The following is a 24,110-nucleotide window of genomic DNA, read 5'->3' as shown; positions in this document are numbered from 1 at the left end:
GGTTAATGTTTCTTCAGGGCGCTGACCTGACAAATTTAAAGACTTCAGTTGCGATGCTACTGTCAGTAATCCATAAAGGAAGATTCAGTAATCCATGAAGAAAGATCTTTAGGGAAGGAGACCCACAAAAGAGGTGACGTTAGCGGCAAGTGCTGCCTCACCCCTGTTAACTGAGCCCAGCACCATGGGCTTGTGACGGAAAAAGTCAGCCAGACCCTGTTGGCAAGTCACGGATGTTAGGTGAAGACAGGATCGGGCTCGGCTGTGATGCTCTTTCCTATGTTCAAATACGCTGCTAATACTTAGTGCATGCATGAAGCCTTGGTGAGGGGCTATAGAATTACCTGTAACTGTTGGACTATAGCTCAACATGAATTAATGCCTTCAGGACCGGAACGGAGAAATTTGAGGAAAGAAATGAATGGCAAAAAATATGTACTTGGCTGGTTAATGAAAGCTGCTCTTAAAAGAACAGCATGTCTTGTTTATTTTTAAAAGTTACAATATATGAACTGTTATCCCTTTCCAAGAGCCAATAGGCTAAATTTTCCTTCAAATTACTCCTCGTTTTCAAGTGCTTTTGGGGTCTAAAAAGAGTAAGATGGGATGGTAAGGCCTACTTCCTCAAATCCCATAGGTTTCACAAATCTAGAAGACCTTAATTGGATTTCTGTGTACATCACTGCCTCAGGGGACTGTGCTTTCTCCCTGGAGACAACTGGAAACATATGTCAGCTTCTGTCTGAAGACCTGCAGCCCACATGAACTAGGAAAACAGCACTGTCTGTACTGTGAATTTCTTTGTAACTGGATCCTTCTGGTGGCCTTTGTCACATTAATCAGTCAGCAACTCATCGTTGTATAAAGAAGGCCACTGACACTCTCCAGGCAGGATGCATAGTTTATTTCCTTTCAGTGAACCAGCTAAACAGAGAGAGCGAGCCACCAGTTCGAGACTGGCAGGGTTCCTACAGGTGCAAGGTGCAATTGAAGGAATGCAGTTGCCACTGCATACCATAGGGGTCTCAATTTCATGAACAGGAAAGGCCTTTATTTGATTAATATGTAGCCACTATGCAGTGCAATTACCTCAGGAAGCTGTCATGACACTTTCATCAGATACCAATCCACCATACCAGACCAGATGTTTCTAAGTATCAGAATGGTTAATTGGTGATCAGGGCTATCTCCTGTAGTCATAGCTTATGGCTCCAGTAAGGCTTCTATAGACAGAGGGTGAGAATGAATATAATGAGGCCCGTGCGATGAAATGTGATAAAGCAGACAATAGGCATTCTAAAATCTCATTTTAGATACCTGGATAAATCTGAAGGATCTCTGCAATACATCCCAGCAAGAGCCACCAAAATCATTGTAACTTGTTGCATACTACATAACATCACAATGAAGAAAGGCTTGCTGCTTCCAGAAGCTGAAGGAGATGATGATGAAGGTAGTAGGAAAGGAACTCCATCCCACAGCATTAGGAGGCTGCACAGGAAGGAGATGCCAGCAGCCACAAACAGAGAAAGGAGGACACAACTTACAGCCCAGTGCTATCGATGAATAAAAGATAACACACCAATTAAAGTCACTTTACGTTTGCCTGTTCTCCCCTCACCCCCACCCTCACAAAATCTTCACTGTCAAAGATTTCTGTCCATTCTCTTTATAAGATAGAAGTCGACATTTCCCTTGCCATCATCCAAAAAGTTGCAGGCATACACATAAATGAAGTCCGAAGCCCTTGTAGTCAAGCCGTGTTTACCTTCTAGAAAAACATTCACCAAAAGGTGTGAACAAATCCATACACCCTATCTATATGTACTTCTCACTGCTGTGTCTATGTGTTGTGCCAGGCATCTTAATTGTTCTAGCTGTTAATGTACTACTTCTACAAAGGGCTTCCTGAATAAAATGAGGCTGAGTGGTGTGTGGATGGGAAGTTTCTCCTGGAGCCTTAAAGGCCTGTACTGATTCATGTCTCAGTGAAGCAACTGTCCCAGAGAGACCAACTTCGGACAGCTTTTCTTTTGAAATGTCAAGGCCCCTGTCTGGAACTCCCTCATTGCATGCATGGAGGGGGCCTTAAGGAAGTGGGTGCATTGGCACTCTATGGAGAGGGAACAAAATCTGCGACCACTCCTTGCAGTCCGCTCGTGCAGGGCACATACTCTGAGGTGCTTCTTGTTCAGTCATGCGGAGAGACTGGAGAAGTTGGGTTGTCCTCCTTCGAACAGAGAGGGTTATGGGGAAATTTGATAGGGAGATTTGCTAGAGGTGTTCAAAATCATGAACAGTTTTGATAGAGTAAATAAGGAGAAATTGTTTCCGGTGGCAGAAGGGCCGGTGACCAGAGGACATAGATTTAAGGTGATCGGCAAAAGAGCCAGAGGTGAAACGAGGAAACATTTTTTTACGCAGCAAGTTGTAGCATGATCTGGAATGCACTGCCTGAAAGGGTGGTGGAAGCAGATTCAATAGTAACTTTCAAAAAGGAATTAGATAAATACTTGAAGGGAAAAAAATTTCAAGGCTATGGGGAAAGAATAGGGGAATGGGACTAATTGGACAGCTCTTTCATAGACCCTGCATAGGCACGTTGGGCTGATGGCCTCCTCCTATGCCGAACCCACTACGATACTATGATTGTTGGTTTGATGACAAACCTAATAGTCCCAATCAAGTCTTGACAGCCCTATAAAATGGTGTTGTTCAAGCTGAACCTTTCGGAATCTATTGAAGCAATGGTAGCTGCCACTCTGAAAGCCACCAATGCCCTTAGTACCTCCTCCTAGTTCCTTGCTACTGCAGAAACCTCCCGGACTGTCACTCTCTCCATGGTGTTCTGCATGTTGTGAGAAACCCCATGCACTGCATTGCAGATGCGTGTAGTGTACTCAACCCACACCTCCATTATCTCAACTGTATGCATGAAAACCATCTCCACGGCCTGCACATGACATTGATGCTCCCTAATCATTGTTCTTTTAGCAACCTCTCTCCATACGACATGAACCACCCTCATAAAGCTTCCTGCCCGCAGTCCCTGGGAGTCATTCTCTTCAAGTCCTTGCTTCAGCCAGCAAAATTGCCACGGATGAATCTGGGAGCTCTTCCTGAGCTATAGTGATAGGGGACTCGATTGTAAGGGGAATAGACAGGCGTTTCTGCGGACGCAACCGAGACTCCAGGATGGTATGTTGCCTCCCTGGTGCAAGGGTCAGGGATGTCTCGGAGCGGCTGCAGAACATTCTGGAGGGGGAGGGTGAACAGCCAGTTGTCATGGTGCATATAGGTACCAACGATACAGGTAAAAAACGGGATGAGGTCCTACAAGCTGAATTTAGGGAGTTAGGAGTTAAACTAAAAAGTAGGACCTCAAAGGTAGTAATCTCAGGATTGCTACCAGTGCCACGGGCTAGTCAGAGTAGGAATGACAGGCTAGCTAGGATGAATACGTGGCTTGAGAGATGGTGCAAGAGGGAGGGATTCAAATTCCTGGGACATTGGAACCGGTTCTGGGGGAGGTGAACCAGTACAAATTGGACGGTCTGCATCTGGGCAGGACTGGAACCAATGTCCTAGGGGGAGTGTTTGCTAGTGCTGTTGGGGAGGGTTTAAACTAAAGTGGCAGGGAGATGGGAATCGATGCAGAAAGTCAGTGGGAAGTAAAGTGGTGACAGAAACAAAAGGCAGTAAGGGAGAGTGCACCAAACCTTAACCGGACAGATGGTCTGAGAAAGCAGGGCAAAAACCAAGGGAAGTCTAGATTAAACTGCATTTATTTCAATGCAATAAGTCTGATGGGCAAGGCAGATGAACTCAGGGCATGGATGGGTACATGGGACTGGGATGTTATAGCTATTACTGAAACATGGCTAAGGGAGGGGCAGGACTGGCAGCTCAATGTTCCAGGGTACAGATGCTATAGGAAAGATAGAGCAGGAGGTAAGAGAGGAGGGGGAGTTGCATTCTTGATTAGGGAGAACATCACGGCAGTAGTGAGAGAGGATATATCCGAGGGTTCACCCACGGAGTCTACATGGGTAGAACTGAAAAATAAGAAGGGAGGGATCACTTTGATAGGATTGTACTACAGACCCCCAAATAGTCAACGGGAAATTGAGGAGCAAATATGTAGGGAGATTACAGACAGCTGCAAGAAAAATAGGGTGGTAATAGTAGGGGACTTTAACTTTCCCAACATTGACTGGGACAGCCATAGCATTAGGGGCTTGGATGGAGAGAAATTTGTTGAGTGTATTCAGGAGGAGTTTCTCATTCAGTATTGGATGGCCCGACTGGAGAGGGGGCAAAACTTGACCTCCTCTTGGGAAATAAGGAAGGGCAGGTGACAGAAGTGTTAGTGAGGGATCACTTTGGGACCAGTGATCATAATTCCATTAGTTTTAAGATAGCTATGGAGAATGATAGGTCTGGCCCAAAAGTTAAAATTCTAAATTGGGGAAAGGCCAATTTTGATGGTATTAGACAGGAACTTTCAGAAGTTGATTGGGAGAGTCTGTTGGCAGGCAAAGGGACGTCTGGTAAGTGGGACGCCTTCAAAAGTGTGTTAACCAGGGTTCAGGATAAGCAAATTCCTTATAAAGTGAAGGGCAAGGCTGGTGGAAGTAGGGAACCTTGGATGACTCGGGAGATTGAGGCACTAGTCAGAAAGAAGAAGGAGGCATATGACATGCATAGGCAGCTGGGATCAAGTGGATCCCTTGAAGAGTATAGTGATTGCCGGAGTAGAGTTAAGAGAGAAATCAGGAGGGCAAAAAGGGGACATGAGATTGCTTTGGCAGATAAGGCAAAGGTGAATCCAAAGAGCTTCCACAAATACATAAAGGGCAAAAGAGTAACTAGGGAGAGAGTAGGGCCTCTTAAGGATCAACAAGGTTATCTATGTGCGGAACCACAAGAGATGGGTGAGATCCCAAATGAATATTTCGCATCGGTATTTACGGTTGAGAAAGGCATGGATGTTAGGGAACTTGGGGAAATAAATAGTGGTGTCTTGAGGAGTGTACACATTACAGAGAGGGAGGTGCTGGAAGTCTTAACGCGCATCAAGGTAGATAAATCTCCGGGACCTGATGAAATGTATCCCAGGACGTTATGGGAGGCTAGGGAGGAAATTGCGGGTCCCCTAGCAGAGATATTTGAATCATCGACAGCCACAGGTGAGGTGCCTGAAGATTGGAGGGTAGCAAATGTTGTGCCTTTGTTTAAGAGGGGCGGGAGAGAAAAGCCTGGGAACTACAGACCGGTGAGCCTGACATCTGTAGTGGGTAAGTTGTTAGAGGGTATTCTGAGAGACAGGATCTACGGGCATTTGGAGAGGCAGGGACTGATTAGGAACAGTCAGCATGGTTTTGTGAGAGGAAAATCATGTCTCACAAATTTGATTGAGTTTTTTGAAGGGGTAACCAAGAAGATAGATGAGGGCTGTGCAGTAGACGTGGTCTACATGGACTTTAGCAAAGCCTTTGACAAGGTACCGCATGGTAGGTTGTTACATAAGGTTAGATCTCACGGGATCCAAGGTGAGGTAGCCAATCGGATACAAAATTGGATTGACGACAGAAGACAGAGGGTGGTTGTAGAGGGTTGTTTGTAAATTGGAGGCCTGTGACCAGCGGTGTGCCTCAGGGATCGGTGCTGGGTCCGCTGTTATTTGTTATTTATATTAATGATTTGGATGAGAATTTAGGAGGCATGGTTAGTAAGTTTGCAGATGACACCAAGATTGGTGGCATTGTGGACATTGAAGAAGGTTATCTAGGATTGCAACGGGATCTTGATAAATTGGGCCAGTGGGCCGATAAATGGCAGATGGAGTTTAATTTAGATAAATGTGAGGTGATGCATTTTGGTAGATCGAATCGGGCCAGGACCTACTCCGTTAATGGTAGGGCGTTGGGGAGAGTTATAGAACAAAGAGATCTAGGAGTACAGGTTCATAGCTCCTTGAAAGTGGAGTCACAGGTGGATAGGGTGGTGAAGAAGACATTCAGCATGCTTGGTTTCATTGGTCAGAACATTGAACACAGGAGTTGGGATGTCTTGTTGAAGTTGTACAAGACATTAGTAAGGCCACACTTGGAATACTGTGTACAGTTCTGGTCACCCTATTATAGAAAGGATATTATTAAACTAGAGAGAGTGCAGAAAAGATTTACTAGGATGCTACCGGGACTTGATGGTTTGACTTATAGGGAGAGGTTGGATAGACTGAGACTTTTTTCCCTGGAGAGTAGGAGGTTAAGGGGTGATCTTATAGAAGTCTATAAAATAATGAGGGGCATAGATAAGGTAGATAGTCATAATCTTTTCCCAAAGGTAGGGGAGTCTATCACGAGGGGGCATAGATTTAAGGTGAGAGGGGAGAGATACAAAAGGGTCCAGAGGGGCAATTTTTTCACTCAAAGGGTGGTGAGTGTCTGGAACGAGCTGCCAGAGGCAGTAGTAGAGGCGGGTACACTTTTGTCTTTTAAAAAGCATTTGGACAGTTACATGGGTAAGATGGGTATAAAGGGATATGGGCCAAGTGCAGGCAATTGGGACTAGCTTTAGTGGTATAAACTGGGCGACATGGACATGTTGGGCCGAAGGGCCTGTTTCCATGTTGTAAACTTCTATGATTCGATGATTCTATGACTCCCCTGAGGCTGCTTCTCCTTCAGACAATTGTGGATCTTTCTCTCATTAATCAGCTGCAGCATGTTAAACATTACACCTGCGGCAGTCAATCAACTAGGAGCGGTATAACCACTTCTAACCCACCCCACATGAATAAATAGGTTCCCTGGAAGAAAATCTGGTAGTTAATGACAGAGTCACGTAGGCGGGCAGAAGTCCCGCCCTGGCACTAACCCATCAACTGGAAGAAAATCCAGCCCAGTTACCTTTTAAACTGTCTATTTTTTCTATTTCTCGTCAGTTTACTGTACTAACTCTCCTCAACCTGCCTTCCTCTACCCTGTTTCTAAGCCATGTTCAGCGACAGCTGTAATAGTGAGCCATTTGTACTTTAAATTGCATCATATGCTGCCTGGAAAATAGAGACAAGCTTCAGATGGACAGGAACATGCCATCACTGCACTTTCAGCCTGCCCAGTTTCCAAGTGCCAACTTAGGTGGAACAGTAATACTGCTAGTTTTTTTTTGTAATTTTTTTCCCCTGAAATTATGGTCTGGAAATTCCATGGGGGCTTTCTCAATTACCCATCGTAACTTCAGTGGGAGATTGACAGAACCTCAGAGCCATGGCATAAAAGGTCATTTTCAGCGATTATGCTGCTTCTCCAGGAATTCCAGTGGTCTCTCACTGGACTGGCGGTGTGAGATCGGGAGGACCCCCACAGAATTTCAGGGCTTTTATCTTTTAAATTTTGCAAATTGCAACTGTAGGGCAAAGAAAACTCTGTGCTGGCTTCCGCTCTAAAAAGTCTCAGCTTATGTTTATGTTGTTTACATTGACAGTTTCTCAAAAAAAATCATCTGGTAAAGAAAGAAAATCTTTCCTTTTGTATAAATAGTTAGGGGTCGAGTTTCCGCTCGTTATATCAGCTCAATCCGGGCGGAATTGGCCGAACCAGCGCAAAAGATCGTGGAATTTTTAAACGAAGTGAGTTACGCCCAAAACCACTCACGCTCATGTTTTCCACGATCTTTGACAATGGTTCAAGATTCAATTCGCCCAAATCAGGCCCCGTCCACAAAACTGGCCATGCCCCCAGGTTGAAATTGCAAGATTCCGCCAATTACGCTGGTTTGGGAAGGCTCTTCAAATTGCGCTAATTTTCTTAGGCTCACTGGCTCTAGTACGCACGTTTTAAAAGTTTTTTCATATGAAAAAGAATTTATTCTACCAAAAACTGACTAGTGTACATCAATTAAACTATTAAATGGTTCAGTATAGTTTTTTAAATACATTTTAGTGATTTTAAATCAGGTTACTCACAGGTGAAGGACTGGACACCCTCATTAAAAATGTTTATTTTTGGTGATAAACCCATTTTCAGCTGTACTAATAAAATGGCACCAGGTTACCAATCTTAAATACATCAAGGAATACTTTTTAATGGAAAGAAAAAAAAAGAAACAATTACATCTTGTGGTTATTGTTTAAAAACTGCACCCCAACTATGAATAGCTTGTGTGGGAGCATCTGTTATTGCCACACAGAGTAACTATTTACCTATCTCCTGTTAAAACCATCAGAATTCTCATGAAAATATCGGAGAATTCTAACATAATAACATAAATAAGTGCCCGATTGCACTGGTTCATGGAAGATTTTACATTTGTGATTATGCAAATAAATTTTACTTGAAACTTGAACTGTAACTTAACCAGTGCAATTTCAAGCTCATTTTGGGTGCAATTTCCCGATTGTGCCCAAAGCGGAAACTCTACCCCTTAAAGTGCTGCCTTGAGAAGTTGCTACTTGTTACATTGTAGGATGTGAAACACAAGAAACACTCAAACCAATTTCAGGAAGACTTACACCTCGTTTCGAGAAGATGAGAACGCAGGACCTTGTATTTTTAAAATCAGATTTTAAACAGAAGCAATCAGGCATTTGCACAGCTGTGTAACATAATTCATGATGTTCTGGAAATTACAGATTGAGGCATTTTTCAGTCAATTGCTGTATTTTAACCATTTTATTAATATTTTTTCTGGGTAAGGGGCTCAACGCAGTCAAGTTGCCTGGCAGGTATTTGCTCTATTACTCAAAGCATTATGTGAGGCAGTGCTTGCAGTGACACAACACAATTTATTCATGCTGTACATGATGGATGTCACTTGTGGTCAAGGACAGACTTTCTGCAGTCATAGCTGTACTGCTTACCTCTTCCTGCAGTATAGTAGAGATCATTTTGTCTCTAAGCTATCTTGCGAATTATGGGTGATCCCAAGCTGAATGCAAATTTATTTGCTACTCTGGCATTTGTAAGAGCTTAACATCAGAAGAAGCTGGAGTATAGGACATTGGCTCATTGCAATGGCATGAAGACCTCTTTACCATCAATTATTCATTGGCTAAGCTGCTGTTTCTGCTATTGCATTTTGTTAAAGGAACAGTGGGCTAGATTTTTAAAAACTTTTCCAGCTTTCTAGTGAACTGCCTACTGTGGAATTGAACAATAGAGGAACCAGGTTCAGTCCGCGGTTTGTGCTGAGGCAGCCAGGGTCACAGTAGGGCTGCAGGAGCTTCTCTAGCAATAGCTTTTCTTCCCACTCCAACATCATCACCTTGGAAGTCCCTCAAAGGTACATTCTTGGCCCCCTCCTCTTCCTCATCGAAATACAATCCTTGGCAACATCATCTGCAGACATGTCAGATTACACATGTATGCTGACACCCGCTCTACCGCTTCACCACCTCTCTCCCTCCATTGCCTCTGTACTATCAGACTGCTTGTATAAGAGCATGAGAGCATAAGAGATAGGAGCAGGAGTAGGCCATCCGACCCCTCGAGCCTGCTCCGCCATTTAATGACATCATGGCTGATCTGATTTTTACCTCCACTTTCCCGCCTTTTCCCCATATCCTTTGACTCCCTTGCTGATCAAAAATGTGTCTAACTCAGCCTTGAATGTATTCAATGACAGCCTCCACATCTTTTTGGGGCAAAGAATTTCAAAGATTCACGACCCTCCGAGAGAAGAAATTCCTCCTCATTTCCATCATAAATGTGTGACCCCTTATTCTGAGACTATGCTCCCTAGTTTTAGATTCCCTCATGAGGGGTAACATCCTCTCAGCATCTACCCTATCGAGTCCCCTCAGAATTTTATATGTTTCAATAAGATCAACATACAGTCTATGTCCAACATACAGTCTTGGATGAGCCCTAATTTTCTCCACCTAAACATTTGGAAGACCAAAGCCATTGTTTTTGGCCCTCACCACAGATTTCATCCCCCTTCCTGGCCATTATCTCCGGCTGAAATGGATTACTTGCACCTCAGCATCCTGTTCGACTCTGAGCTGAGTTTCTGATCCCATATCCTCTCCACCACAAACACTGCCTGCTTCCACTTTCGTAACATCGGCCGCTTGAGGCCCTGGAGTTAAAATAACCCAGGCCTCAAATTTATGACATGGTGGGTGGGGGGGGCAGGGGGGGGAGGGGGGGATGTATTGCTCGCCCTGTCCCACGCTTGGTGGTTCTAGAGTATGAACATTGTAACAGAAAATGGCTGAGAGACACCAGTAACAGTGCATGTTTAGAATTGAGGGGCAATTCAGTGGAATAATATAATGGAAATTTGGTAGTAGCAAAAAGGAAACTGAACTAGAAAAGCTAGAAAATAGTAGCAATTAGAAGACTATAACCTATATACCTACTATTCACGAAAGGAGCGAGAGAGAAAACAGGGAACTACAGGCCAGTTAGCCTGACATCAGTAATAGAGAAAATGCTAGAATCTATTAAGGAAGTAGTAACAGGGCACTTAAAAAATCATAATATGATTAGGCAGAGTCAACACAGTTTTATGAAAGGGAAATCGTGATTGACAAATCTATCAGAATTTTTTGAGGGTGTAACTAGCAGGGTAGTTTAGTGGAAACCAGTGGATGGAGTATATTTGGATTTTCAAAAAGTATTCAATAAGGTGCCACACAAGAGGTTGTTACACAAGATTAGGGCTCATGGGATTGGGGGTAATATATTAGCATGGATAGAGGATTGGTTCACGGACAGAAAACAGAGAGTAGGAATAAACGGGTCATTTTTGGGGTGGCAGGTTGTAACTAGTGGGTTGCCACAATGATCAGTGCTTGGGCCTTAGCTGTTTACAATATATATCAATGACTTAGATGAGGGGACCGAGTGTAATGTATCCAAGTTTGCGTCCGATTCAAAGCTAGGAGGGAAAGTAAGCTGTGAGGAGGATTCAAAGAGGCTGAAAAGGGATATAGACAGGTTAAGTGAGTGGGCGAGAAGGTGGCAGATGGAGTATAATGTGCGGAAATGTGAATTTATCCACTTTGGTAGGAAGAATAGAGAAGCAGAATATTTTTTAAAAGGTGAGTGACTAAGAAATGTTGGTAGTCAGAGGGATTTGGATGTCTTTGTACATGAATCACAGAAAGTTAACATGCAGGTACAGCAAGCAATTAGGAAGGCAAATGGTATGTTAGCCTTTATTGCTAGGGGGTTGGAGTATAAGAGTAAGGATGTCTTGCTGCAATTATATAGGGCTCTGGTGAGACCACATCTGGAGTACTGTGTACAGTTTTGGGTCTCCTTATCTAAGGAAGGATATACTTGCCTTAGAGGGGGTGCAGTGAAGGTTCACTAGATTGATTCCTGGGATGAGAGGGTTGTCCTGTGAGGACAGGTTGAGTAGAAGGGCCTATATTCTCTGGAGTTTAGAAGAATGAGAGGTGATTCATTGAAATGTATAAAATTCTTAGAGGCTGTGTCCCCTGGCTGGAGAGTCTAGAACTCGGGGTCATAGTCTCAAGATAAGGTGTCAGCCATTCAGGACCGAGATGAGGAAAAATTTCTTCACTCAGAAGGTTGTGAATCTTTTGAATTCTCTACCCTAGAGGGCTGTGGATGCCCAATCGTTGAGTATATTCAAGACTGAGATCGATAGATTTTTGGACACTAAGGGAATCAAGGGATATGGGGATAGAGCGGGAAAGTGGAGTTGAGGTAGAAGATCAGCCATGATCTTATTGAATGGCGGAGCAGGCTCGAGGGGCCATATGGCCTACTCCTGCTCCTATTTCTTATGTTCTTATCCTAGAAATTGCTCTTATCAATATTAACTTTCAAACATTTAACACGTTCTTATGACATTCCTTTGTCCTCTATTTTAAGGGAGGCATAAAACTATTTAAATTAAAAGATTAATGCATCCATTAAAAAAGCAGAGGAATATCATGATAACATGTTATGTGTCTGTACGATCATCAAAAGTAATTTCTAGGTGAGAAGGATTCTGGGAATCTGTTAAGACTGTAATACATTCCCAGCCGTTTGTTATTTTTTTTGTAAATACCTCGATTGTGTTGCTTTATTCAGTATTAATCCCAAAATCTATACTGCCTAATGAGCTGTATTTCATTTCGTGATTAAAATGAAAGTAAATTATTAACACCTCAGCTTTGCCAGGACATCACATTCCACCTTAGTACTTGCACATTTACCTTGTGGATGTGTTATCATTTTGGAAAGTAGACTTTGTGATTAATTTGAGGCAGCCAGCTTTGTCTTAAGCCTAACATGTTGACGTACTTTAATTGAGTTTTCATTACTAATTGCCATTTGTCTGTACTAAGTCCAAGTAACAAGAATCAGGAATATTTTGTGTATGTTTATTATGTATTCTCTTATATTTTCATGAGAATTCTGATGGTTTTAATTGGAGATTGATAAATAGTTCCTCTGTGTGGCAATAACAGAGGCTTCCACCCCAGCTGTTCATAAGTTGGGATGCAGTTTTTAAACAATAACCACAAAACATAATTGGGAAATTTTTTTTATTGTTTGCTACTTTATATTGAATTTTACGGCCCTGCCACAAACTCCGTACCCTCACTATAGACTTCATCCCCCACCCCGGCCTCTATCTCCGGCTGAAATAGCCTGCTTGAACCTCAGTATCCTGTTCGACTCTGAGCTGAGTTTCTGACCCATATCCTCTCCACCACAAAGACTGCCTGATTCCACCTCCATAATATCGGCCGCCTGAGGCCTGGGAGTTAAAATAGCTTATGCCTCAAATTTATAACATTGTGCGGGGGGTGGGGGGTGGAGATTGGTGTGGGGCAGGGGATCGTGGGGAAGTATTGCTCGCCATGTCCCCATCTGGTGGTTCTTGAGTATGAACGTTGTAACAGAAAATGACATGTTTGGAATTGTGGGGCAATTCAGTGGAATAAAATAAAGGAAATTTGGTAATAGCAAAAAGGAAACTGAAATAGAAAAGCTGGAAAATAGTAACAATTGGAAGACTATATCCTAGAAATTACTCTTGACAATATTAACTTACAAACACTTAACATGTTCTTATGACATTCCTTTGTCCTCTATTTTAAGAGAGGCATTAAACTATTTAAATTAAAAGATTAATGCTTCCATTAAAATAGCAGAGGAATTATAATAATAACATGTTATGTGTCTGTACACTGATATCACCAAGTGTAATTTCTAGGCTTGGAAAGATTCTGGGAGTCTGTTAAGATTGTAATACACTCCCACCCATCTGTTATTCTCTATGTAAATACCCTCGGTTGTGCTGCTTTATTCCGTACTAATCCCAACATCTATACTGCTTAATTGGCTGTATTTCATTTCATGATTAAAATGAAAGTAAATTATTAACACCTCAGCTTTGCAAAGACATCACATTCCACCTTAGTACTTGCATATTATTACCTTGCACATTTACCTTGTGGATGTGTTATCGTTTTAGAAAATAGACTTCGTGATTAATTTGAGGCAGCCAGCTTTTTCTTAAGCCTAACATGTTGACGTACCTTAATTGAGTTTTCATTGCTAATTGCCATTTGTCTGCACAAAATCCAGGCAACATGAATCAGGAATATTTTTTGTATGTTCATTGTGTATTCTCCTATATTTTCATGAGCATTCTGATGGTTTTAATAGGAGATTGGTAAATAATTACTCTGTGTGGCAATAACAGGCTCCCACCCAAGCTGTTCATAAGTTGGGATGCAGTTTTTAAACAATAACCACAAAACATAATTGGGAAAAATGTTTTATTGTTTGATACTTTATATTGAATTTTATGCCTGAAATATGCTTTGTCAGCATCTGTATGCAAGTAAATTGATCCCATTAAGTTATATCTAACAATGCATTTAGCTCTTAGGTCAGGTGTTTTGCATTTATGTATTTATTTTCTTCAAATGGAAACTACAAATGTGTGAAAAAAGATTCCTCTACATTACTATTTAAAAGAAAAAGATGTATTATGACACAATCATTGGAAAACTATTGTAATTGCTGCATTGGGTACATGTCACATTCAGATTCATCCCCTGGACTCATTTCCCCTTGAAGCTGATCTGGCACTCAGAATTAATGGTTTTGACATTAGTGAAACACTAAATTATCTAACAGTGACAAGGTGCACTCACACACCCAACACTTCTTTTGAAGTAAAAAGAGAAAATGCCAGAAATGCACATCAGATCAGAAAGAGAGTGGTAGGGTAAATTTTTGGAATCTTTCATCAGAGATCAGGGCCTAAATTTTAACTCGGAAAAATGGGTGGGTTGGGGACAGGGGGAGGGGGGGCCAGTAAAAATTTTAAAAATCTAAAACCTGCCCCCAACCCGCCCAATTCTGGATTTAGCGGAGGCAGGATGAGGAACAGGCGACCAACCCACTCTTAGGAGGCAGGTCGGTCGGTAAAAGCTTTCAAGGAGGCTGCGGGCCTCCATTTGACAGGGTTTTTGTTTTTAACCCCGGGGGACAGGATTCCTGGGCCTTCTACTTCATGCCACGTGAGAGGAGGCAAGAAGGCCCGAAACAGCAGGCAAGTGCCTTTATAGCACAGCTCTTGGGCTCAGAGGAGCAGGAGTGCTACCGCAAGGCCCAACAAGCTTACCTGCAGTGAACTCTTCCCCCCAACGATCTCCGACCAACCCCCCACGATCTCCAACACCCCTCACAATTTCCGACCCCCCCCCACGATCTCCGACCCACCATGATCTTCAACCCCCCCACGATCTACAACCCCCACACGATCTACAACCCCCACACAATCTACAACCCCCACACAATCTACAACCCTCCTGATGACCTCGATGACTCTTGACCTCCCGACCCCGACTCCCGATGACTCCCGACCCCGATGACTTCTAACCCCAATCCCCAACCCTGATGACCCTTGCCCTGACCCCCAATGACCCCTGACCCCGACCCCCGATGACCCCGACCCCTGACCTTGACCCCCGAAGACTCCCGATAACTCCTGACCCCGGCCTCCCAGTGACCCCCGACACCGACCCCGACTCCCCCCCCCATGACCGAACCCCCCCCAGTGACCCCCGAACCCCCCATGACCGATCCACCAGTGACCCCCAACCCCAACCACCCTCCTCCCCCATGACCCACTCCACCTCCCCCCCACCTAAGACTTACCTTCTCGCATCCGTTTCCTTTCTCTTCCGTCCGACTGAGGCCAGCCCGTAATTAAGGCTGGCCTGACAGGCAGGAAACTGACAGAAAAAATATGAAAGATGCCCTTACTTCAAAATCGTAAGGCCATCCAGGAAACCCGTACTTCCTGGTTTCCCGTCAGGAGATCCCCCCCTCCAGCTCAGAGTAAAAATTTAGGCTCAGGTTATCATTTTGGGGGCCACTCAAAGCATAAACCAAACTTCCCTCTTTCAAATCTCAACAGACCTGCAGTATATTTTCAGTTTTTCTTTTTAACTCTTCTGAAAATCTGAGAAGAACCATTCTAAAAGCTGCTGTGATGTGTTTGCACAATCTTGGACGGAGATACTTGTAGGGCAGATGTTTACACTGTTTATTTGTTTGCTTTTAAAATGTTAAAATTTTAACCAAATTACTCGTTCATTTGTGTAGGATCAGAATACTGAGGACCAATTAAGCTTTTTGCTGCTTAAGGAAAAGGTAGAAAATGCACACCAGGTTGATAGACTCATTTTGAAGAGGAAGATAAAAGAAGGTGAGTAGTTCCCATCATCTTCTTACCTGTCTGAACAATTAAAATGTCTCCATTGTGTCAATGATACTCAGCTGTCAGCCCTGCAGTGCTGATATATTATTTAAACTGATTACTACTCTTCAATTTTTAGCCTGAAAGGGGAGGGAGATATACATTCTTCAAAAAGGATATTTTTTCACTTCCTTGTTTTATTTAGATGTGCTTTTTGTCTGTGTCCCCTCCCCCACCAAGCTATTTGTACTGCAGTTTTTGGAGAACATCAGCACAAACTGTGAGAATATTGGAGTATTTTCAGAATGAGGGAGTTTAAGAATGCATTCACACAAGAAATGTAGCAATGTAGGCATTGTTTAAATGCAGCTGAACCTGGACTCAGGGCCCAGTTTCATACCAGAATGAAATGGAATGATATTCCCTGGAGGAGGTAGTTTCCACTTCGATTTGCATTCAAACCATGACACGCCTAATTACCATGCGATTTTCATCTTTTTAAGGCCTTGCTTCGCAGTGCTAAGGGTTGGCACTTCATGAAAAAAGTACCAAGCCAGGGTAATCAGGAGCCAGCGTTGCCTGTTTAACTGCACCTGCCAAGATGCCACTAACCATTTCTGTGGACCCTGTCATACGTATGCGGGAATGACCATAGGAACCTACCTTTTCAGGGTCAGCAGAAGTGCAGATCCTAAGCTGTACCATCCGTTGTAAAGACTACACAACATAGAGCTTGTACCTGTGCATGGGTAGTAATAATTAATTGTAGCCTTAAGCTTGGCTGCACCTTAAGCAAGCATGTTACAGTGCTGACCTATGGGGTGGTTGGGGTGGGTATAGTGGAGTCGTGGACAGCAACCCTCCTTGCAAACATCTCATGCGGCACCTCTTCAATTTCAGCTGCAATCAAAGAGGAGGCCAAGTGCTGGGATGCACTGTCATTTGCCTGCAGACTCATGCCTGCACTGAGTGCTCCCTTTCCCGTCACCTTGACCTGCCACTTCTTAAATCCCTGCCCCTCCAGCCTTGGCAAAGGCTGCTGATGGGTTGAAATACCTTTTAATGCTCTCCAGAAGCTTTCTGAATTTTTGTCCCTCCTTATGACAATTCCCTTTAATTGTTTTAAATTTCACTTAGACACATTTCCTCTCCTGCCAGTGGTGTCATTCCTAGGCCTATCTGAGTTTGCACGTGGAGTTGTGAATAATAACGCAAACAAGGCTGGACCAGAAAATTGAGTTAGATTTACATTTGAGATTCAGGCAGGTCTTAATGCAGTCCAAACAAATACTAATTGTCTTACATCAGAAGATGAAAACCGTCCCCCACAAGTTTAGTGTCAGTGTGCAGCCGGAACCAAGTCACACTGATGTTAAACTTGTAGTGTGGATGCATAGTAAATTGTGGGATATATTTTAAACCAGATGATGCTACATTCTGGGTTCACAGCTTATGTGCAACTGAAACATTAAACCCCCATACGCTCTTGAACTACATCGAATGCAGCAATTTGTAGTGCTTATTTTGGTGAAACTACAGAAGAATAATAGTTCCATCTTATTCTGAAGGAACTTGTACATAGAACTTTTGACAATGTGCTCACAAGACAGTTGGTAAGCAAAATGAATGTTCCCATTGAAGTAGAGTACCTACCATTTTTGAATTAGCTGTGAAGAATATACATCTCTTGGTGGCTTCTCTATGAACTCCAGAACACTGACATTTCATAGAAATGGTCATGCTCCGTGGATTTGAGAAGAATGATCCTTTTCCAGGACTCCCATGATACGCATTGAGAATCACATATTTAATACATTTAAAGTTTAACCAACAATTATGGTTTTTTTTAAACATGGCCTTCACTGACTTTCGACAAGATCGTAAAGATATTTATGGATGAGGAAGGCCATTCACCCACTGCAGCACCCAATTGTTCTTTAAATGATTCTTTAAATGATTCTGTGGTTTATGCCTTAACTATTCTATCCAGACGTATTGATCATTCTTCTTCCTGATGTCAGTTCACTGGCTTGTACCTGTGGCCTCTTGTCTTACTCTCACAATTTATTTAAAGTTATGTTCTGGATTTACCTTTTACATACCTTTTACTAGCTGGTATACTTCTATAAGATCACATCTCACATGCCTGCTTTCAATCTGCAAAGCCCAAGTTTCTCCAGTCCTTCCTCATAAGTATTCAAGCAAAAACAAATGTTTCCTGTGCGGTTTTATTTAAATTGCTTAATTCAAATTTGCCTCAAAAAACTTTGAATTAACAGGAGTAACCAAATTTAGCATCATCTGGTGGACGTGCTCCAAAGGGATCTCTCCGCCTGGCGTTAGCAGAATGCATCTACTTCTGTGAAATGTTGATCTGCTGCACTGTCGAAGAAACAGGAATACTATCTTTAAAAAATAACATTAAGAACAAATACCTTACACTGAAAGCATTTTTCCCTATAGGAGCATTCACGTTTAATATGCAAGCATAATATAACAAATTACCACATTTAACAACTAAGCAATAATGGTGTTCAGAACTGCAGCATTAACTCATCTAGCCATTGCTCTTCAGCATATTAATAACATTGTTTCAACTGTGTAATTACACAGCTAAAATGTAGTTACTGTGTAGTTAAATTCTCATTAAAGTGTAGTTACATGCTGGTTTATGTCCTCTGAAAACCTTGTAAAAACTCTTTAATAAAGCTTTGTCAAAATAAAACCTGATTAACATATTACGTGATCGACTGACTTTCTGATGTTTTGAATCTTTAATAATGATGTTAAATGTTTTATTTTGTAACATTTATCCCATCATTTAACAGCAATTCAGACTTACTGATAACAGTTTAACTAAATGAAAACAGTAATGAACTTCAAAATTGTTGAAATTTCCAGGAAGTATAAGCAGGACAATGCAGACTGAGGATGCAGGTTAAATTCTCACTAGACGAAAACTAGACAAAACTAAAAAATTAAATGACGAGATTGGGATTGTCCTTAAAAAATCAACCTAAGTTTTGTTTTAATTGCCCCTGCCCCATTTATTTTATCATGTTAAAGGCCTGCCTCCCCCACTCATGGCGCAATCTATTTCTTGACCAAGAATGTGACTGGCTTCTGCAACTTTGCCAGTGCTGTTTATCACCCTGCTGGCTGCTAGCAAACGTGCAGGAGTAGAGTTGGTATGACTCAATCATGTTATCTTCAATAAAATGCAGGAAACACGCAGCAGTTGCAACAGTATTCATCAGGGGGAAAGATAGATCAATGTAGATCTTTTGTTAGAATACAATAGCCCCAAAATCCCCAGTTTTGCTGGGATTGTGCCTGTTGATGCCCACCCGACTGACCTCACCGAATTTGTGAAGTTAGTGGGAGGGCACTTAATTTACTTGGGGAAGCTGAAAAATATGGTGCTGGCCCACCATTGGGGGTTGCCTAGGCAGCCCCGCAGATTTTCAGGGCAAATTTTTCTTTCTTCGTTGGAAACATATGGATTCTGCTTGGGGTCTTTCCTACCAATCCAACCAAAATCTGGGAATTCTGCACGTGGTGAACATCAAGCGCAAATGAGCACAAGCAGGTATTGTGCCAACGATAGCCCAGGAGACAGCTCGGCGGAAGGTGAGGTCATCTCCAGCTCTACTGATCAGGTTCGAGATGCAGATTTCAGGGTCTAGCCTTGAAAATAAGACTCCATGAGGCACACAAGCAATTATATGTGGTAGTGGGTGCCCTGCTAATGAGTTGCCACATCATGGCTGAAGGTATGGAGGAATCCACTTCCAGCTTGTGCTGTGTCATCCCAGTGGGTTAAAATTGCTCCTATACTTTCTGGCTCTCCCATTGCATGCTGTTAAATGATAGAAGATACAATTGTGTGTTATTAGAACTGTATAGATTATAACTACATAATTAATATTCTTTATTTTTGTTCATTCTTGGGATGTGGGTGTCGCTGGCAAAGGCAAATTGCCCGCCCTAGTTGCCCTGAGAAGGTGGTAGTGGGTCTCCTTAAATCACTTCAGTCCATGTGATAAAGATGCCCCTACATTGCCGTTAAGTAGGGTGCTCCATGATTTTGATAATTACCGTTTAAACCTGCTATAGTTGTAGGTGAAAACTGATTAATGCTTGATTCTGCACCATAATTCTGCAATACATGTACATTTGTGCTGTGATTTTACAATGCTTTCTGCAGATAGTTGCCTTTTCATTGGGAGTATCTTTTTTTGATTTCTTCCTACACTCTTCCTAGAATTGTGAGTGATCAGATAAACAATTCCCTCAGGAATCTCAAGAAAACATTTTCAACACAGAGGTATATATTTCCACAATATGATATATTTCAAACAAATCTTTCCTTAAGATAATTCTGGACTTGAAATTTTGAAAAAATCTCCCTGAAATTCTGTCTACTTGGCACTTCTGTGTTTATTCCAGGGAGCTCTCAATCCAGTTCATTTGGCAGTGTACTGTTTCTGGTCAGATATACCTTGATTATTTATAACATTTCTCATAGAGTTCTCTGTTAAGGCAATGAAAAGTGTGAGATTATGGTTTCTATAAAGTAACATCAGAAATTCAAAGTAGAGTTGAATTTGATTATCTGAATACTTTAAGCAGAAGCACCAATGGAGAAGCCAAGCACTGAACTGAAAGACTTTTCTGAAGTTGTTTTACTTCTTATAAAAACAATTTGTAAAACAATGATCTGTTGCAACTTTAAGAAGGACCAATGAACTGGTGACCTGGTGTCTTCAGGGACTCAGAAAGCACACACATCAATATGTCTTAATTAGATAGCTACACCATAGTTATTGGTTTCTACTCACTTACCGGCAACTGTTGATTGGTTTGTTCTTGCTGATCAACCATGCATGGTTTCTATGTTCTCGTCTGCTATAAATTCTAATGCTTTACAACAGTCCTATTAAACTTGTCAAGGTCCATTGCTAGACCCCATTAAATTTCAATCTAAGTCTTGGCTTTTCACCAGAATTGCTGCATCTGCATTCCATTTGGATCTTTGGACTTCAAGGTGCAGTTTTATATTTCTCCCCTTCACCTCCTGACTGCAGTGACTCATCTACAACCTCACCAAAGAGATAATTCGTCATATGTGAACCTAGACAGTGAATTGTGACATGCTGTTAAACCATAAGGGCCATCACTACAAAACAATATTCTGCCCTAACCTAATATCCACATGTGGGGGGTCACTGAATGGTTATCATGAGTAAAAACCCTGATTTTTTCTCTTTTCCTAGCATTGAAATGTAAGGATTTGTCGACTGTGTTTGGCAAGAATTTATATTTAAATTGGTAGCCTAGAAATTTGTTTGTGCATCGCCCTTTTCTCAGCCGAAAAACGGGCACTAAAGGTTCCGATGAGGCATATGGCATGCATGCGTTCAGTCAATGCTGGAAATGCACTGCATGCCATATTGGTTAGGGCACCCTGTAGTCGTCAAGGGCGCCCGCTTGAAACTGACGTTATGCCCATTGCCTATACAAATCGGGAGCCTAATGGCTATTTCAGGTCCTTTTCCGAAATTGGTTAGCAACTGACCACAGCATGCTACGGTCAATATTCTCAGGCACACAACGGCCAAACTGTGGTCTTTAAAGAGACCGCTGGATGCTGCCATCAAAAAGTTAAGTAAAAAAAGAGACAAGAGGAGAAGTTACAACTGTGGGCCTTGCAGGCCACTGCTCACTACCCCTTCCCGATTGCCTCCCCCCGGATTTACCTGCTGCCCTCAGCTGGCATTCAGCCGGCCAATCTCGCTCCTCCCACAACAAGTGAGTTGCCTTTCAGGCCACGACTGGCGCCCACAGCTCACCAGTACTATATTAATGAGGCTGGCAGACCAATTTCCCATGGTTTTTTATTTTGATTAATTTTGTTTTTTTAATTTATTTTAGCTTAAAGATGGTCATGTTTCTTACTTTAATTCAACATTTTTATTTAATGAATTTCAGATAGATCTAACTACAATGCTAAGAAATTAGAGTATTACTTTCAACTACAGCGCTAAACATGGACATGGAATCTACAATCCTCTAGAGAAATGGACAATAATCTTTCCCGAACAACGCAGAGTCCAGAAGATTTGTAGATATGTATCTACTGAACTGATAATACCAAATGAATTTGATTAAAAATGCAAACTCAGCTTTTAGCAAATCAGTTATATTTCCACCTTTTCTCTCTTATTCCTTTGTTGTCTAGTCTGTTACAGTTTTACACATTCCCAATTAGGGAACAGTGAAACATAGCTGCTTATTTCTCAAAGTATTAATAACTAGTGAAGTTGTAAGAGAAGATGCCTACGAATTGGTTCCCACTTTTTCTATTCCTCCGTTTTGAAGCCACTCAGTTCCACTAGTTTTCTCTGGCTGCCCCATATCTTCCCCAGTAGCTTCATTGCTTCCCTTGTAGATTAGGCTAGAAATCACCACGACTACATGAACTTTCTAGTACCTCATTTGTGACAAAGGCAAGTAAGAATGAACAGAAGTTCCATTTGATTTTGCGTCTGAACTGACAGCAACCAAAGAGGTAAAGTGACCATCTAGGATCTGCAACCAAAGAGGTAAAGTGACCATCTCGCAAAACTGCAACAAGATCACACTTCTACAGTGCTGTTAAGAGATTTCTTTCCTGTTTGGTAAGTAATGGCCCATTCTGTGAGCACGATTGTCCGACTTCACACTATTGCCGGGGAGATATGCCCACCAGAAGCACATATTGGAAATTTGAGGCATGCTGCGCATGATTTTCCAACTATTAATGGTTAGAAAATCAGTATGTGCCTGAATTTATGATATGCTCTTCTGTTATGCGCAAAGTTGGCACTCTGCAGCTTGGCCCTTTACCCAGGTGTCTTGAACCAAAAAAGTTTCTTTGTTCCACCTTGCTTTTAGAATCATAGAATCATAGAAGTTTACAACATGGAAACAGGCCCTTCGGCCCAACATGTCCATGTCGCCCAGTTTATACCACTAAGCTAGTCCCAATTGCCTGCACTTGGCCCATATCCCTCTATACCCATCTTACCCATGTAACTGTCCAAATGCTTTTTAAAAGACAAAATTGTACCCGCCTCTACTACTGCCTCTGGCAGCTCGTTCCAGACACTCACCACCCTTTGAATGAAAAAATTGCCCCTCTGGACCCTTTTGTATCTCTCCCCTCTCACCTTAAATCTATGCCCCCTCGTTATAGACTCCCCTACCTTTGGGAAAAGATTTTGACTATCTACCTTATCTATGCCCCTCATTATTTTATAGACTTCTATAAGATCACCCCTAAACCTCCTACTCTTCAGGGAAAAAAGTCTCAGTCTATCCAACCTCTCCCTATAAGTCAAACCATCAAGTCCCGGCAGCATTCTAGTAAATCTTTTCTGCACTCTTTCTAGTTTAATAATATCCTTTCTATAATAGGGTGACCAGAACTGTACACAGTATTCCAAGTGTGGCCTAACTAATGTCTTGTACAACTTCAACAAGACATCCCAACTCCTGTGTTCAATGTTCTGACCAATGAAACCAAGCATGCTGAATGCCTTCTTCACCACCCTATCCACCTGTGACTCCACTTTCAAGGAGCTATGAACCTGTACTCCTAGATCTCTTTGTTCTATAACTCTCCCCAACGCCCTACCATTAACGGAGTAGGTCCTGGCCCGATTCGATCTACCAAAATGCATCACCTCACATTTATCCAAATTAAACTCCATCTGCCATTCATCGGCCCACTGGCCCAATTTATCAAGATCCCGTTGCAATCCTAGATAACCTTCTTCAATGTCCACAATGCCACCAATCTTGGTGTCATCTGCAAACTTACTAACCATGCCTCCTAAATTCTCATCCAAATCATTAATATAAATAACAAATAACAGCGGACCCAGCACCGATCCCTGAGGCACACCGCTGGTCACAGGCCTCCAGTTTGAAAAACAACCCTCTACAACCACCCTTAGAGTTGCCAGCTTTTTGAATTCACTATAAATTTCACAATTATCAGTGCAATTAACACTGTACAGACCTTAGTGTATAGTAGATCTAATTAATATTAATATTAAAATAAAATGTTAACATAGCAGTGGACAACCAGTAGTAATTGAGCAAGTAGAGGATAGGAGAGTGCGATGTAGAAGGCAGCATTTCAGGCTGTCTCTTCTGCATGATGAGTTTTCTTAAGTTTTAGTTCTGTGGTAAGATGCACAACCCGAGGGAATCCATTTCAATGGAAGGTAAAGTAAAACCTTCATCCGTTACCCTTCTGGCCAAAACAAACTGTAAATTGGTCAATAAATGGAGCAGTGCAGTTATCAAAGGTGCAGAAGAAATCATTGATCAGGATCCTGTGGGAGGTACAGGGCAGTGAATAGTATCAA

General features: G+C 42.2%; 1 protein-coding gene across 7 annotated transcripts in view; it reads left to right on the top strand.

The window, feature by feature from the left end:
• The window catches only part of sgcg (sarcoglycan, gamma), a 600,494-nt gene that overhangs the window by 47,383 nt on the left and 529,001 nt on the right, over positions 1-24,110 (top strand). For all 7 annotated transcript variants that reach the window (XM_067986061.1, XM_067986062.1, XM_067986057.1 and 4 more), the window contains exon 2: positions 15,600-15,702. The gene's annotated coding sequence lies outside the window, so the exon portion shown is untranslated. The remainder of the gene's footprint in view (positions 1-15,599; positions 15,703-24,110) is intronic.

This window comes from Heptranchias perlo, chromosome 6 (assembly GCF_035084215.1).
Source record: "Heptranchias perlo isolate sHepPer1 chromosome 6, sHepPer1.hap1, whole genome shotgun sequence".
Lineage (NCBI taxonomy): Eukaryota > Metazoa > Chordata > Chondrichthyes > Hexanchiformes > Hexanchidae > Heptranchias > Heptranchias perlo.
This window is presented reverse-complemented; position numbering and strand designations above follow the sequence as displayed.